Below are 12,584 nucleotides of genomic sequence, written 5' to 3'. Positions count from 1 at the left end.
ATCCACGCAGTACTTCATCACAACGAATAACTTCATTGCTCCCCTTGTATTCATACTAATCTTATCACAGTTGTGTACCTACCTTGTCATCCCACTGGAACGCCACCGAATTGACAGCAGCGACCATGAACCTTGAACTCTGTATATTTGGACTGTATTTCCCAAAGGGCCTATCAGACTCCAGAGCACTTGGTAAACAGTAATGTGTGGTCTTTGATGAATGAGTGAATTAACATTACCTTGGGAAAAAACCCATACTGCAGTTAATTCCCCTCTGTATTTAAGAACTCATCCAAGAAAACAGTGTTTTCAATTTAGCCCCCCGAGGGCCATACAAATCCGCAGAGATTTTTTTCTACGTCTATATGTAACTGTACTTAAAAAAAAAAAAACAACTTAAAAACAAAAGTTTAAATTCTCAAGGAAATTTCTCAGAAATTAAGAATGGAGGCCAGCAGCGAGCCGGAGCTCTATGGAGGTGGTGGCTGCAGCAGCGACTCTTTCGAGCTGAGAGTTTCAGGCCAGTCCCGACTCCTTCCTCCCCCCTCCCTCCCCCTCTTTTGTTTTCCGTTCCCCTCCCCCTCCCTTCCCTGTCCCCGCAACCGGATCCTGAGGCGGCAGCTGCAGTGGCAGCTGCTGAGCTCTCGGTGAAGGGTTTTCATTTGTTCCATCCCTTTCCCTCCCCACCCCATCCATTAATATTATTCTTTTGAAAAGTCTTCGTTGTCAAGCCGCCAAAGTGGAGAGTGCGATGGTAGAAGCGGCTGCTTCTCGTTCCAGTGCTTCTTCGGGCGGAGGAGGAAGTAGGGGGGCACCTCAGCACTGTCCCAGGACTGCTGGCAACAGCGAGTTCCTGGGGAGAACGCCAGGGCAAAACGCGCAGAAATGGATTCCTGCATCAAGCACTAGACGAGATGACGACTCCGCAGCAAACAACTCCGCAAATGAAAAAGAACGACGTGATGCAATCTTCAGGAAAGTAAGAGGCATACTCAGGAAGCTCACTCCTGAGAAGTTTGAGAGGCTATGCCTTGAGCGCCTCAGTGTGGGTGTAGAGTGTAAACTCATCCTTAAAGGGGTCATACTGCTGATTGTGGACAAAGCCCTACAAGAGCCAAAGTATAGCTCACTGTATGCTCAGCTATGTCTGCGATTGGCAGAAGATGCACCAAACTTTGATGGCCCAGCAGCAGAGGGTCAGCCAGGACAGAAGCAAAGCACAACATTCAGACGCCTCCTAATTTCCAAATTACAAGAGGAATTTGAAAACCGAACCGGAAATGTTGATGTCTGTGATAAGCGTGAAAATCCCCTCCTCCCCAAGGAGAAGGAACAGAGAGCCATTGCTAAGACCAAGATGCTGGGGAACATCAAATTCACTGGAGAACCTGGAAAGCTTGATCTTATTCATGAATCTATCCTTCATAAGTGCATCAAAACACTTTTGGAAAAAAAGAAGAGAGTCCAACTCAAAGATATGGGAGAGGATTTGGAGTGCCTCTGTCAGATAATGAGGAGAGTGGGACCTAGGTTAGACCAGGAACGAGCCAAGTCCTTAATGGATCAGTACTTTGCCCGAATGTGCTCCTTGATGTTAAGTAAGGAATTGCCGGCGAGGATTCGTTTCCTGCTGCAGGATACCATAGAGTTGAGAGAACACCACTGGGTTCCTCGCAAGGCTTTTCTTGACAGTGGACCAAAGACGATCAACCAAATCCGTCAAGATGCAGTAAAAGATCTAGGAGTGTTTATTCCTGCTCCTATGGCTCAAGGGATGAGAAGTGACTTCTTTCTGGAGGGACGGTTCGTGCCACCCAGGATGAAAATGGATAGGGACCCACTTGGAGCACTTGCTGATATGTTTGGACAAATGCCAGGTAGCGGAATCGGTACTGGTCCAGGAGTTATCCAGGATAGATTTTCACCCACCATGGGGCGTCATCGTTCAAATCAACTCTTCAATGGCCATGGGGGACACATCATACCTCCCACACAATCGCAGTTTGGGGAGATGGGAGGCAAGTTTATGAAAAGCCAGGGGCTAAGCCAGCTCTCCCATAACCAGAGTCAGGGATTCTTATCCCAGCTGCAAGGACACTCGAAGGATATGCCACCTCTGTTTTCTAAGAAAGGACAGCTTAATGCAGATGAGATTAGCCTGAGGCCTGCTCAGTCTTTCCTAATGAATAAAAATCAAGTGCCAAAGCTTCAGCCCCAGATAACTGTGATTCCTTCTAGTGCACAACCACCACGCACTCAGACACCACCGCTGGGACAGACACCTCAGCTTGGGCTCAAAAGTAATCCACCACTTATTCAGGAAAAGCCTACCAAGACCAGTAAAAAGCCACCACCATCAAAGGAAGAGCTGCTTAAATTAACCGAAACTGTTGTAACCGAATATCTGAATAGTGGAAATGCAAACGAAGCTGTCAGTGGTATAAGAGAGATGAGGTCTCCTAAACACTTTCTCCCCAAGATGTTAACCTAAGTAATCATCCTGTCACTTGACAGAAGTGATGAAGATAAAGAAAAAGCAAGTTCTCTGATCAGTTTCCTCAAACAGGAAGGGATGGCCACAAGTGACAACTTCATGCAGTCTTTCCTGAATGTATTGGACCAGTGCCCCAAACTGGAGGTTGACATCCCCTTGGTGAAATCATATTTAGCACAGTTTGCGGCTCGTGCTATCATTTCAGAGCTGCTGAGCATTTCAGAACTAGCTCAACCACTGGAAAATGGCACCCATTTTCCTCTCTTCTTACTCTGTCTTCAGCAATTAGCTAAATTACAAGATTGAGAATGGTTAACAGAGCTTTTCCAACAAAGCAAGGTCAATATGCAGAAAATGCTCCCAGAAATTGATCGGAATAAGGACTGCATGTTGGAGATCTTGGAAGGAAAGGGACTGAGTTTCTTATTCCCACTCCTCAAATTGGAGAAGGAACTGTTAAAGCAAATAAAGTTGGGTCCATCTCCTCAAACCATATATAAGTGGATTAAAGATAACATCTCTCCCAAACTTCATGTAGATAAAGGATTTGTGAACATCTTAATGACAAGCTTCTTACAGTACATTTCTAGTGAAGTAAACCCGCCCAGTGATGAAACAGATTCTTCCTCTGCTCCTTCCACAGAACAGTTAGAGCAGGAAAAACAACTGCTTCTTTCCTTCAAGCCAGTAATGCAGAAATCTCTTCATGTTCACGTTGATCTACAAGTCAGTGCCCTCTATGCTCTTCAGGTGCACTGCTACAATAGCAACTTCCCTAAAGGCATGTTACTCTGCTTTTTTGTTCACTTCCATGACATGGAGGTTATTGAAGGAGAAGCTTTCTTGGCTTGGAAAGAAGATATAACCCAAGAGTTTCCAGGGAAAGGCAAGGCTTTGTTCCACATGAATCAGTGGCTAACCTGGCTAGAAACTGCAGAAGAAGAAGAATCAGAAGAAGAAGCTGGCTAAAAAAACCCAGCCAAAGCCTTAAATTGTGCAAAGCGTACTTTTGCTATGATGTTATTGCATTTGACCTAACCACTGCGAAAATTCATCTCGCTGTAACGTTTTCACAATATTTAAAGCAGAAGCACATCAGTTAGGATTTCCTTCTGCATAAGGCTTTTCTGTAGTGTAAAGTCTTAATCATAGTCTACCATCAAATATTTTAGGAGTATCTTTAATGTTTAGATAGTATATTAGCAGCATGCAATAATTACATCGTAAGTTCTCAAGCAGAGGCAGTCTATTGCAAGGACCTTCTTTGCTGCCAGTTATCATAGGCTGTTTTAAGTTAGAAAACTGAATAGCAACACTGAATACTGTAGAAATGCACTTTGCTCAGTAATACCTGAGTTGTTGCAATATTTGATTATCCATTTGGTTGTTACAGAAAATTTTTTAACTGTAATTGATGGTTGTTGCCGTAATAGTATATTGCCTGTATTTCTACACTGGGCTTTATGTGCTAGATTTTAATATCCTTGAGCCTGGGCAAGTGCACAAGTCTTTTAAAAAGAAACAGGGTTTACTTGTACAAAATGGACCAGTTCTGAGAGATCGTAGATGCCCTTAAAGTGGTCTTTGTGGGTGTGAAACAAATGGTGAGAATTTGAATTGGTCCCTCTTATTATAGTATTGAAATTAAGTCTACTTAATTTATCAAGTCATGTTCATGCCCTGATTTTATATACTTGTATCTATCAATAAACATTGTGATACTGGGAAAAAAAAAAAAAGAATGGAGAAAAAACTCCAAGTTTTAAAGCACCTCCTCTTTTTTCAAAACAGCATTTTCTCTATTCTTAAAAAAATAGGTCACTTGACCTGAAATAATCATAATAAAAATAACAAAAAATTGAGATACTAAAGAATATCCTGTTATATCAAGTGATTGTAGTATTCATTCTTTATTACTTTGTACATAAATTTCCTGAAAACTCAAGGCTATAAAAGCTCCACATGTTCTGTTCTGCTTGCATTGGTACTCACCTCTGTTTTAGTGCAGAGCATATTTTCCAGGGGTAAATACTTCTTTGTATCTCAGACTCATTTATCTCCACATCAACTTACCTCATTGCAGATAAGAAAATGCAGAAGACTCCCGGCTGAGGCCGTGCTCTGTCATGGTTTCTCGTTCCTAGGAACACATGGAAGCAACTCTAAACTGCTGTGGATTCTCCTGTTAGTCTGTTAACTAAAAAGGGGTGAATTTTCTATGAGGAAAATATTACCAGTAAATGTTTTTGTTTTAATTAGGGCCTGGTTAAGTTGCTAAAGGACTGAGTGAATCAAATTACAACACAATTGATCTTCAAAGTTTGGCTTCCTACACATCACAGATGTCCATCTAAACCAAATGTAATTCTCAAGCATGGTTTATGTCAAGAAAATAACTGCTTATTGAAGCTGCCGTGAAGTGCATTCACCCACGCTTTTAACAATAACAAGTCTTACTGTTTTGACACCTTTTCAGGCCTAGTTCGGGGTGGGGGACAGTGCCCAAGGGGGGTGTTCTGTGGTCTTGTGAAATCAGGAAACATTTAAAAATGCAACATAACACAGATTTCAAAAAATACAGACATTTCCAGAGACTTGACAATGTTACTTTGTATTGTGAATCTTCAAAAAGGGAATAGAGGGTTTCCTACTTCGAAAACTTACTTGGAGTAACTTACGACAACTACAGAAGACACAGCCTAAGACACAAGTGTTCCATGTATATTTGCAAGTGATTTGAGAGGCAGCATCATTACAATATGGATTGGAGGCAGACAGGCTGAATTCTTCCCCTACCTCGGTCAGTAATTAGCTGACAAGTAACTGGCAAGGCCTTGGACAAAGCATTTTTGTCCCCAGACCTTAGTTTCCGATTTGTAAAGTGGAGATAAAGCCGTAAGATTGTTGTGAAAATCAAATTAATAAATTCATAGTGAAAGTGCTATACAAACTGAAAAGCACTGCATGAATATGAGTACATATTCTATTTTTATTATAATATTCCAATACATTTCCTTACAGACTCATAATACTTGCTTTTTCTAATTAGAAGTCCTATTCTCTGAGTCTATATTAGTACAAAATAAAGCAATTTTCTGGGCTTCCCTGGTGGCACAGTGGTTGAGAGTCTGCCTGCCAATGCAGGAGACACGGGTTCGTGCCCCGGACCGGGAAGATCCCACATGCCGTGGAGCGGCTGGGCCCGTGAGCCATGGACGCTGAGCCTGCGTGTCCGGAGCCTGTGCTCCGCAACGGGAGAGGCCACAACAGTGAGAGGCCCGCGTACGGCAAAAAAAAAAAAAAAATCAATCTTCTATCTGATATAGTTGTCTAACTATAGGATCAGGTCATGCAAATATATGACTATGTTTTAAAGTCCTTCTAATTTTCAAATTAAAAAAATGTTTTCAAATAGGGAATAGATGTATAAATTTACTTGTGTTTTGAAGCAGTAGAAAGATAAACCAAAAACTATTTTAAAATGGTCACTATGGGGCAAGAAACAGAAAAAGGAACTGAATGTCCAAATATATATTTACTTGGGAACCCTGTAAAAGCCTTATATAATCAAAAAGTATAGTTATTTCAGAAATAAAAAGCTAAGCAATTCCTAAAAAATGAAAAAAAAAGAATCTAATTGCATAACAAATTGTTGACATAAACACACGGAAAAGAATAATTAAAATGCAATATTTTTACAGTCCATCGCTAGGGAGATATATCCTAAGGATAAAAATTACCACAAATAAATCACAGGCTGCATTCAGTAGGTTTATTATTAAAGACATTGGTATTGTTATTTTGAAATTATTATATGTGTACGGTTTAGGATAAATCAAACGAGTAATTAGGTGTATGTCATGTCACCAAGATTTTCAATATAAGAAAATGTGGAAAGAAAAGCATAAAACCAAATAAATTAATACACAGTAATCATACATTTGAAATAGAAATATCATTTTGGATACACAATTTTTTTCTTATTCTAAAAAATACACATTCTCATTGTTATGGACTGAATGTTTGTTTCCCCCCAAAATTCATTTGTTGAAGCTCTAATTTCCAGTGTGATATATTTAGAGGCAGAGCTTTTGGGAGGTAATTAGGTCACAAGAGAGAGCCCTCAAAAGAAGAGACAGGAGAGAAATGACCTCTTCTCCTTCATATGAGGTTACAGCAAGATGGTGGCTAGCTACAAGCCAGGAGGCGGGCTCGCACCAGACACCAAATCTGCTGGCACCTTGATCTTGGACTTCCCAGTCTCCAGGACTATGAGAAATAAATGTTGTTGTTTAAGCCATTCAGTCTATGGTATTTGTTATAGCAGCCTGAGCTGACAAAGACACCTGACTTCATTTATTTATCTTTTTTAAAAATACATATTATGTAAATACCTGTTCACTGAGCAGTTCCAGAAGCAAAAGCAAATCGATAGCAATGACCACTTCTGGGGCTTCGATTCTGGTCTCAGAACTTAATTTTCCTCCTTGTGAAACTGATTGATTCCAGGTCTGAGTGGAAAATACGGTGAATAGATCTTTGGCATCTTGTGCTGAAAAGCAAGAAAGCTATCAACGATTATAGATGTCAAAGAAAAGAGACAGAGGAAACAATTAGACCAGCTCCCACTGGTTAATTTGTGGAATAGTTTGAGCATCGATGGAAATGACTGGAAAGGCCTGAAACAGATCTTATAGATACGTAAAATCATGAGTTAGTAATTATACAAAAAAAATTGCACGTGCTCATTGGTTACCTTTGATAGTTACCAGAAGGTTCAAAAAATTGATTTAAAAAAGGGAAAGGATTATGCGTGATGTATTCTGTTGTTTCTGTGTAGAGTTTATTTCATGCTGTTTTTCTAGGGTATCCGCTGCTTCAACTTAGGACAATTCATAAGGTCACCAGGCTGCCAAAGCCCATCGTGGAAATAAAGCCATTGTTGAAGGCACTGTTGAGACTGATCACAGGTCAGCTTCTGCCTCTTCACCCCTGGTCCTTCTTCTCCCAAGAGCACTACCTAATAAATACCGTGGATGCTAATCTCCATCACAGGGTTTGCTTCCCAAAAGACCCAACCTATTGCAAGCGATCACTGCCATGTGTTGTCTAAGAAAGTACATACTAAGATAGGATTTTAGAGCTGAATCTCTCGTTCCTCAGTTGGCAATGAGAACCCCTTCACGGATGGCAAGTGGCGCTCAGATGGACTCTGGCACAAGGTGGCAGTGTAATTGCTAATATTTTCACCAGTCTGGCATACTGGCGGAAGGAAATGCATTAGCTGGTGCAGGGTGTCAGACATTTGAGAAACGGGGGAAATGGGAACAATAAGGAACAGAATTGGGTGAGCTTAAGTGATACTCTGGAAAAATAAAATAACTGAGACTTTCTTTTAAATTGTGCTTAACACACCATACTTAGGGATGCTTTCTGGAGAAAATAACTGGTTAGGAAAATGCATAATGGAATGATATCTGTCCGTATACGTCAACTAAAATACATCGTGTTGCACAATTCTTCATGTGATTTCTACTTTGTTTTTTTAAAATCTAGATAGTTCTGTATATAGATAACTTAAAAGTTTGGAAATATATATACAAAAAGTCCACAGTGATCACCTTTAAAGAGTAAGAGTAAAGAAATACTAACTCTATTTTACATATTTCTAGGCCTTTTGATTTTTTATACTGAGTGTGTGTTAATGTTAAGTGGGATGAAGTATAAATATTCCTTTTTAAGGAATTTAATGTATAGGTATATATATAAGTGTATATGTATACATATGCATATATATATGTATGTTTTAATATATATTCTTATTTAATGAGATTAAGTATAAATATTTCTTTAAGAAAAAAGAATACCATTGTTGGTTTTACAAGTTTTAGTAATCTGTTCCTATCATCCTTTTCTCTCTATCAAAACAAATTTTTAATTCTGTACTAGGCCATGGATTTTTCAAAATTATGTTCCCTGACCATAAAGAACTTCAGTAAAATTAACCTTCATCTTTTATGTATTTAAAACGATCTTTACCTTAACTTCACTCAAGTAAGAGCATTTATTAAATTATTTTGTAGGGGACATTACATTGAACTGGGCCTTGTGCTATAAGGAAGCGTGTAAAAAGTCACAGGAGACCAGCCCTAATGAGAATACATTGCATAAGCTACAAAAACATAGTTAAAAATAATCAGAGAGTTGAGGAAAGAAACTTAAAGGAACAAATTCCAAAAAGTGTTGAGCCTTTCCTGGTAGAGAAGTGAGCCACACTGCTTTCCTCCATGAAGGAATGGTGTAGAAAAAGGAGGAAACTACCATAGAGTAAGAAGAAACTACCCAAACTCTTAATTACCTCTCAATGACTGTGTGAGGGCTGGCGTGATGAATTAGCATCCCCAGGAGCCCCAGCCTCAGAGCAAGTCTGCTCCCACCCGCCATTTCCCCACAGACCTTCCTGCACGTGGACGTACAGCTGTGGACAGGGCAAGGCACATAGGGCCTTCCTAAGAGAAGCAGCCTGCTGAGGACTGGGGACATGGCAAGAAAAGTCCATCTGAGGCACTTCAGGCTCTCAATGGATGCAAGCAATCACTACTGAAGTTTGACGGTGAGGCAGGAAGAGGAAGAGAGATCTCCCAAGGGTCAGAAAACTAAAAGGGCGAATAAATAAATAAAGAGCACTCTGAGCAATTAAAAATCTAGCAGCCGGAGTGCAGAAAGTAACTTGGCTATAAAGCATATGAGAGCCTTGAGATCTGGCTCAGATCCAAGTGCTATCAAAGGGAAAGTCCCGATCCAACCTTCAGAACATTTGAAGCCAGTGGTGACCTAAAACTTACTGAAGCTACGGCAGAGTAGAGACAGCTGACTTTAACCAGATTATAGCGACTTAGCCGCCCAGTCTAGAGGCTTGACAGAAAAAAAGATGCTTGATTTGGGGGAGGGGGGTAGTAAATAATATTACTTCAGTCTTTACTGTTCTTTTACTCACAATCCCATCATAAAATCCAGAATTTTGAGACATCCTAAGTGAGAAGAAATGATCTGTTTGAAACAATACATAGTCAAGAGAAAGAAGCCCACAGATGCCATGTTGGAATTATCACAGGGACTTTAAAATATTTACAATAAATATTATAAAGAATCTAACAGAAATGGCATTCAACATATGAAAACACATGATGAATTACAGCAAAAAGATGGAAACTATCGAAAAAGAAACACATAAAAATGCTAGAAATAAAAAAATGTAATATCAGACAAAAAGTTTATCCAATGGCTAATCAGAAAACTGGACACAGCAGATTTTAAAAAGCCATTTGCTTGAATACAGATCAATTAAAATTATCCAAACTGATGCACGAAAAGGTAAAGAAAAAGAACAGAATATCCAAGATCTATGTGGTGATACCAAACTTTCTGACATACATATAATTGACGTTTCACAAGAACAGAAGAGAGAAAATTGAAAAACACAACAACAACAAAACAAACAAACAAATAGAGAAGTAACTCATCAAGAAGAGATGATGGCCAAAATTTTTCAAAAATTGATGAAAGACTGACCCACAGACTAGACATCTTAGCAAACCCTAAGCAGAATAATTCTGAAAATTCACACCTACTCATGTCTTAGTCAAACTGTTGAAGACCAGAGAAAAAGAGTATACCTTAAAAGCACACAGAGAAAAGTTCCAGTTCTGGAAACCTAATGGTGGAGTGACCCGCGTGGGACTGATCCTCCTACAGATAACAATCATAAACTCAAAACAGACATTTTTATAAACAAAAATGTGAAGGCATCAGTGTACAACAACAAAAAAAGCAGGCAGAAAACAGGTGAGGAGTCTACCTTTGAGAAAAAGGAAGCGCACTGGGTGCCATCCATGCTTACGGGCTCTCTGCATTAGGGCACTTCCTGGAATGTTTACGGCAGGGTGGGTAGAACTCAAGCAGAAGGCCAATTCCTTAGAATAAATAGGTGACATCAATATAGATACAGATACAGATATAGTCATACAATGGAAAACTACTCAGTCATAAAAAGGAGCAGACTATTCATACACACAGCCTGGATGCATCTCAGAAACATTATGGAGAAAGCAAGCTATGGTCTCATTAGGTTGAGATGTCAGGGAATGTAATTCAGATCTGCCAAAGTAGCTAGAAATTAAGGAGAGAAATACCAGAAAGGAGGGAGCCACAGAGGAAATAGCCTCAAAATATGACTAAAACTTCACTCAGACCCTTGGCTGAGCCCTGATCTGTGGTATAAGGGGCTTGCCCCAGAAGCACAGTGGAAATCGAAAGTAGGGCAGCTCAAATGGTGGACTGGAGATTTTAACTGCTGCCCACAGAACAGGAAACAGAGTTTGGAGTTTTAATTCATCAGAAGAGGGGCTTGTAACCACCTCAGAGTTTTCACTGGCATCACAAAGTGCCACGTCTTAGGAGTAAAGACAACATCCCAAGACCAAGAAACTTGTCCCAGAAATAGGGAAAAACCAAAATGTACTTGCCCTAATAAAGCCTAAAATCAAGCCTCCATAAGTTCAAACTTCTCAGTGAGTAATTGAACTGCCTGCTAAAACAATAATTAATGCTCTTTAGAAGAAGATAGGAAAGTACCATCTCTACAACATTTTGTCCATAATATATTGTACACAATAAACATTGATTGGGCATTTCAAGAAAAATCTGGGTGATAGCCTAGTTCCCCACAATCGCATGAGCCACTTCTTTAAAATAAATCTCTTTATATATATTGATTCCATTCTCTGGAGAACCTTGAGATACATAGAGAGAGATACATAGATACGTATTCTATTTATTTCTATGACTAATACAGTCATGCAATGGAAAACTACTCAGTCATAAAAAGGAACAGACTACTCATACAATCAACATGCATAAATCTCATAAACACTGTGTTGAGTTTTAAAAGCCAGATGCAAAATAATACATATTCTATCATTTCATTTATATGAAGTCCAAGAACAGATAAAACTAACCTATGACGATAGAAGTAAGTAAATGGTTGTCTGGGGAAGGTGGGTGTGGATGTGTATTGGCTGGAAATAGACAGGAGCCAACTTTCTGGAGTGATGGAACTGTGCCACGTCTTGTTTTGGGTGGTGTTACATGGGTGTGTACCTTTGTCAAAACTCAGAGAACTGAATGGTCAAGATCCATGCATTTCATCCTGTGTAAATTATACCTTTAAAAAACAGCATGTGAGGGCTTCCCTGGTGGCGCAGTGGTTGAGAGTCCGCCTGCCGATGCAGGGGACACGGGTTCGTGCCCCGGTCCGGGAAGATCCCACATGCCGCGGATCGGCTGGGCCCATGAGCCATGGCCGCTGAGCCTGCGCGTCCGGAGCCTGTGCTCTGCAACGGGAGAGGCTGCAACAGTGAGAGGCCCGCGTACCGTAAAAGAAAAAAAAAAACAAACCAGCACGTGAAAAATTACATATTGCATCAAATTTCAACTAGTATGTATGCATACATTTATTTCAAATATGAATTTTAAAAAACAATTAAATCATTGAATCTCTGTAGCTAAATATGTCCATTATTGACTTAGCATCAGCTGTAATATCCAAACCAGTGTTCCAGTGTTTGCATTTCTTTTCCTGACCAGAGCTGAAATACCTGTAGCCCCAAATTCCAGGACGAATTCTGTCCCAGAGTTTCTCTCTAACAACATAAATGTCATTGGCAGCCTTCCTGAGGTTCCACAAATCAAGCTCCACTATTTCCTAACTCTTATCCTTTTAGATCCCACACATTTCCTCCCCCCACACACACCTAACACACACACACACACACGCACACGCGCGCACACACACGCACACACACACGCACACCACATCTTGGACCATCCTTCCTTAACTACCACCCGAGGACTGTTAATGCAGATCCCTCTGGACACTGAGTTTTACCATCAAAATGAACTCCCTTTTCTGTACCTAAAGGCAATCAGTTTTCCTCAGGGCTGTTTCCTTCACAGCTTATTGACTCTTTGGCTATGATATAAGGGGGCAAATTTTGAGGTCACTCTGGAGGAAGAACAAGAGTAACTGCAA

General features: G+C 40.2%; 1 pseudogene; it reads left to right on the top strand.

Annotated features, from left to right (window-relative positions):
* The first annotated feature begins 444 nt into the window (after positions 1–444).
* On the top strand, positions 445–3,514 carry LOC114899475 (annotated as a pseudogene).
* Positions 3,515–12,584: the final 9,070 nt, after the last annotated feature.

The sequence above is a fragment of the Monodon monoceros genome, unplaced genomic scaffold, assembly GCF_005190385.1.
Source record: "Monodon monoceros isolate NGI ecotype Baffin Bay Population unplaced genomic scaffold, NGI_Narwhal_1 Super_Scaffold_18, whole genome shotgun sequence".
Classification (NCBI taxonomy): domain Eukaryota; kingdom Metazoa; phylum Chordata; class Mammalia; order Artiodactyla; family Monodontidae; genus Monodon; species Monodon monoceros.
The sequence above is the reverse complement of the archived record's forward strand: the minus strand, read 5'-3'. Positions and strand labels throughout refer to the sequence as shown.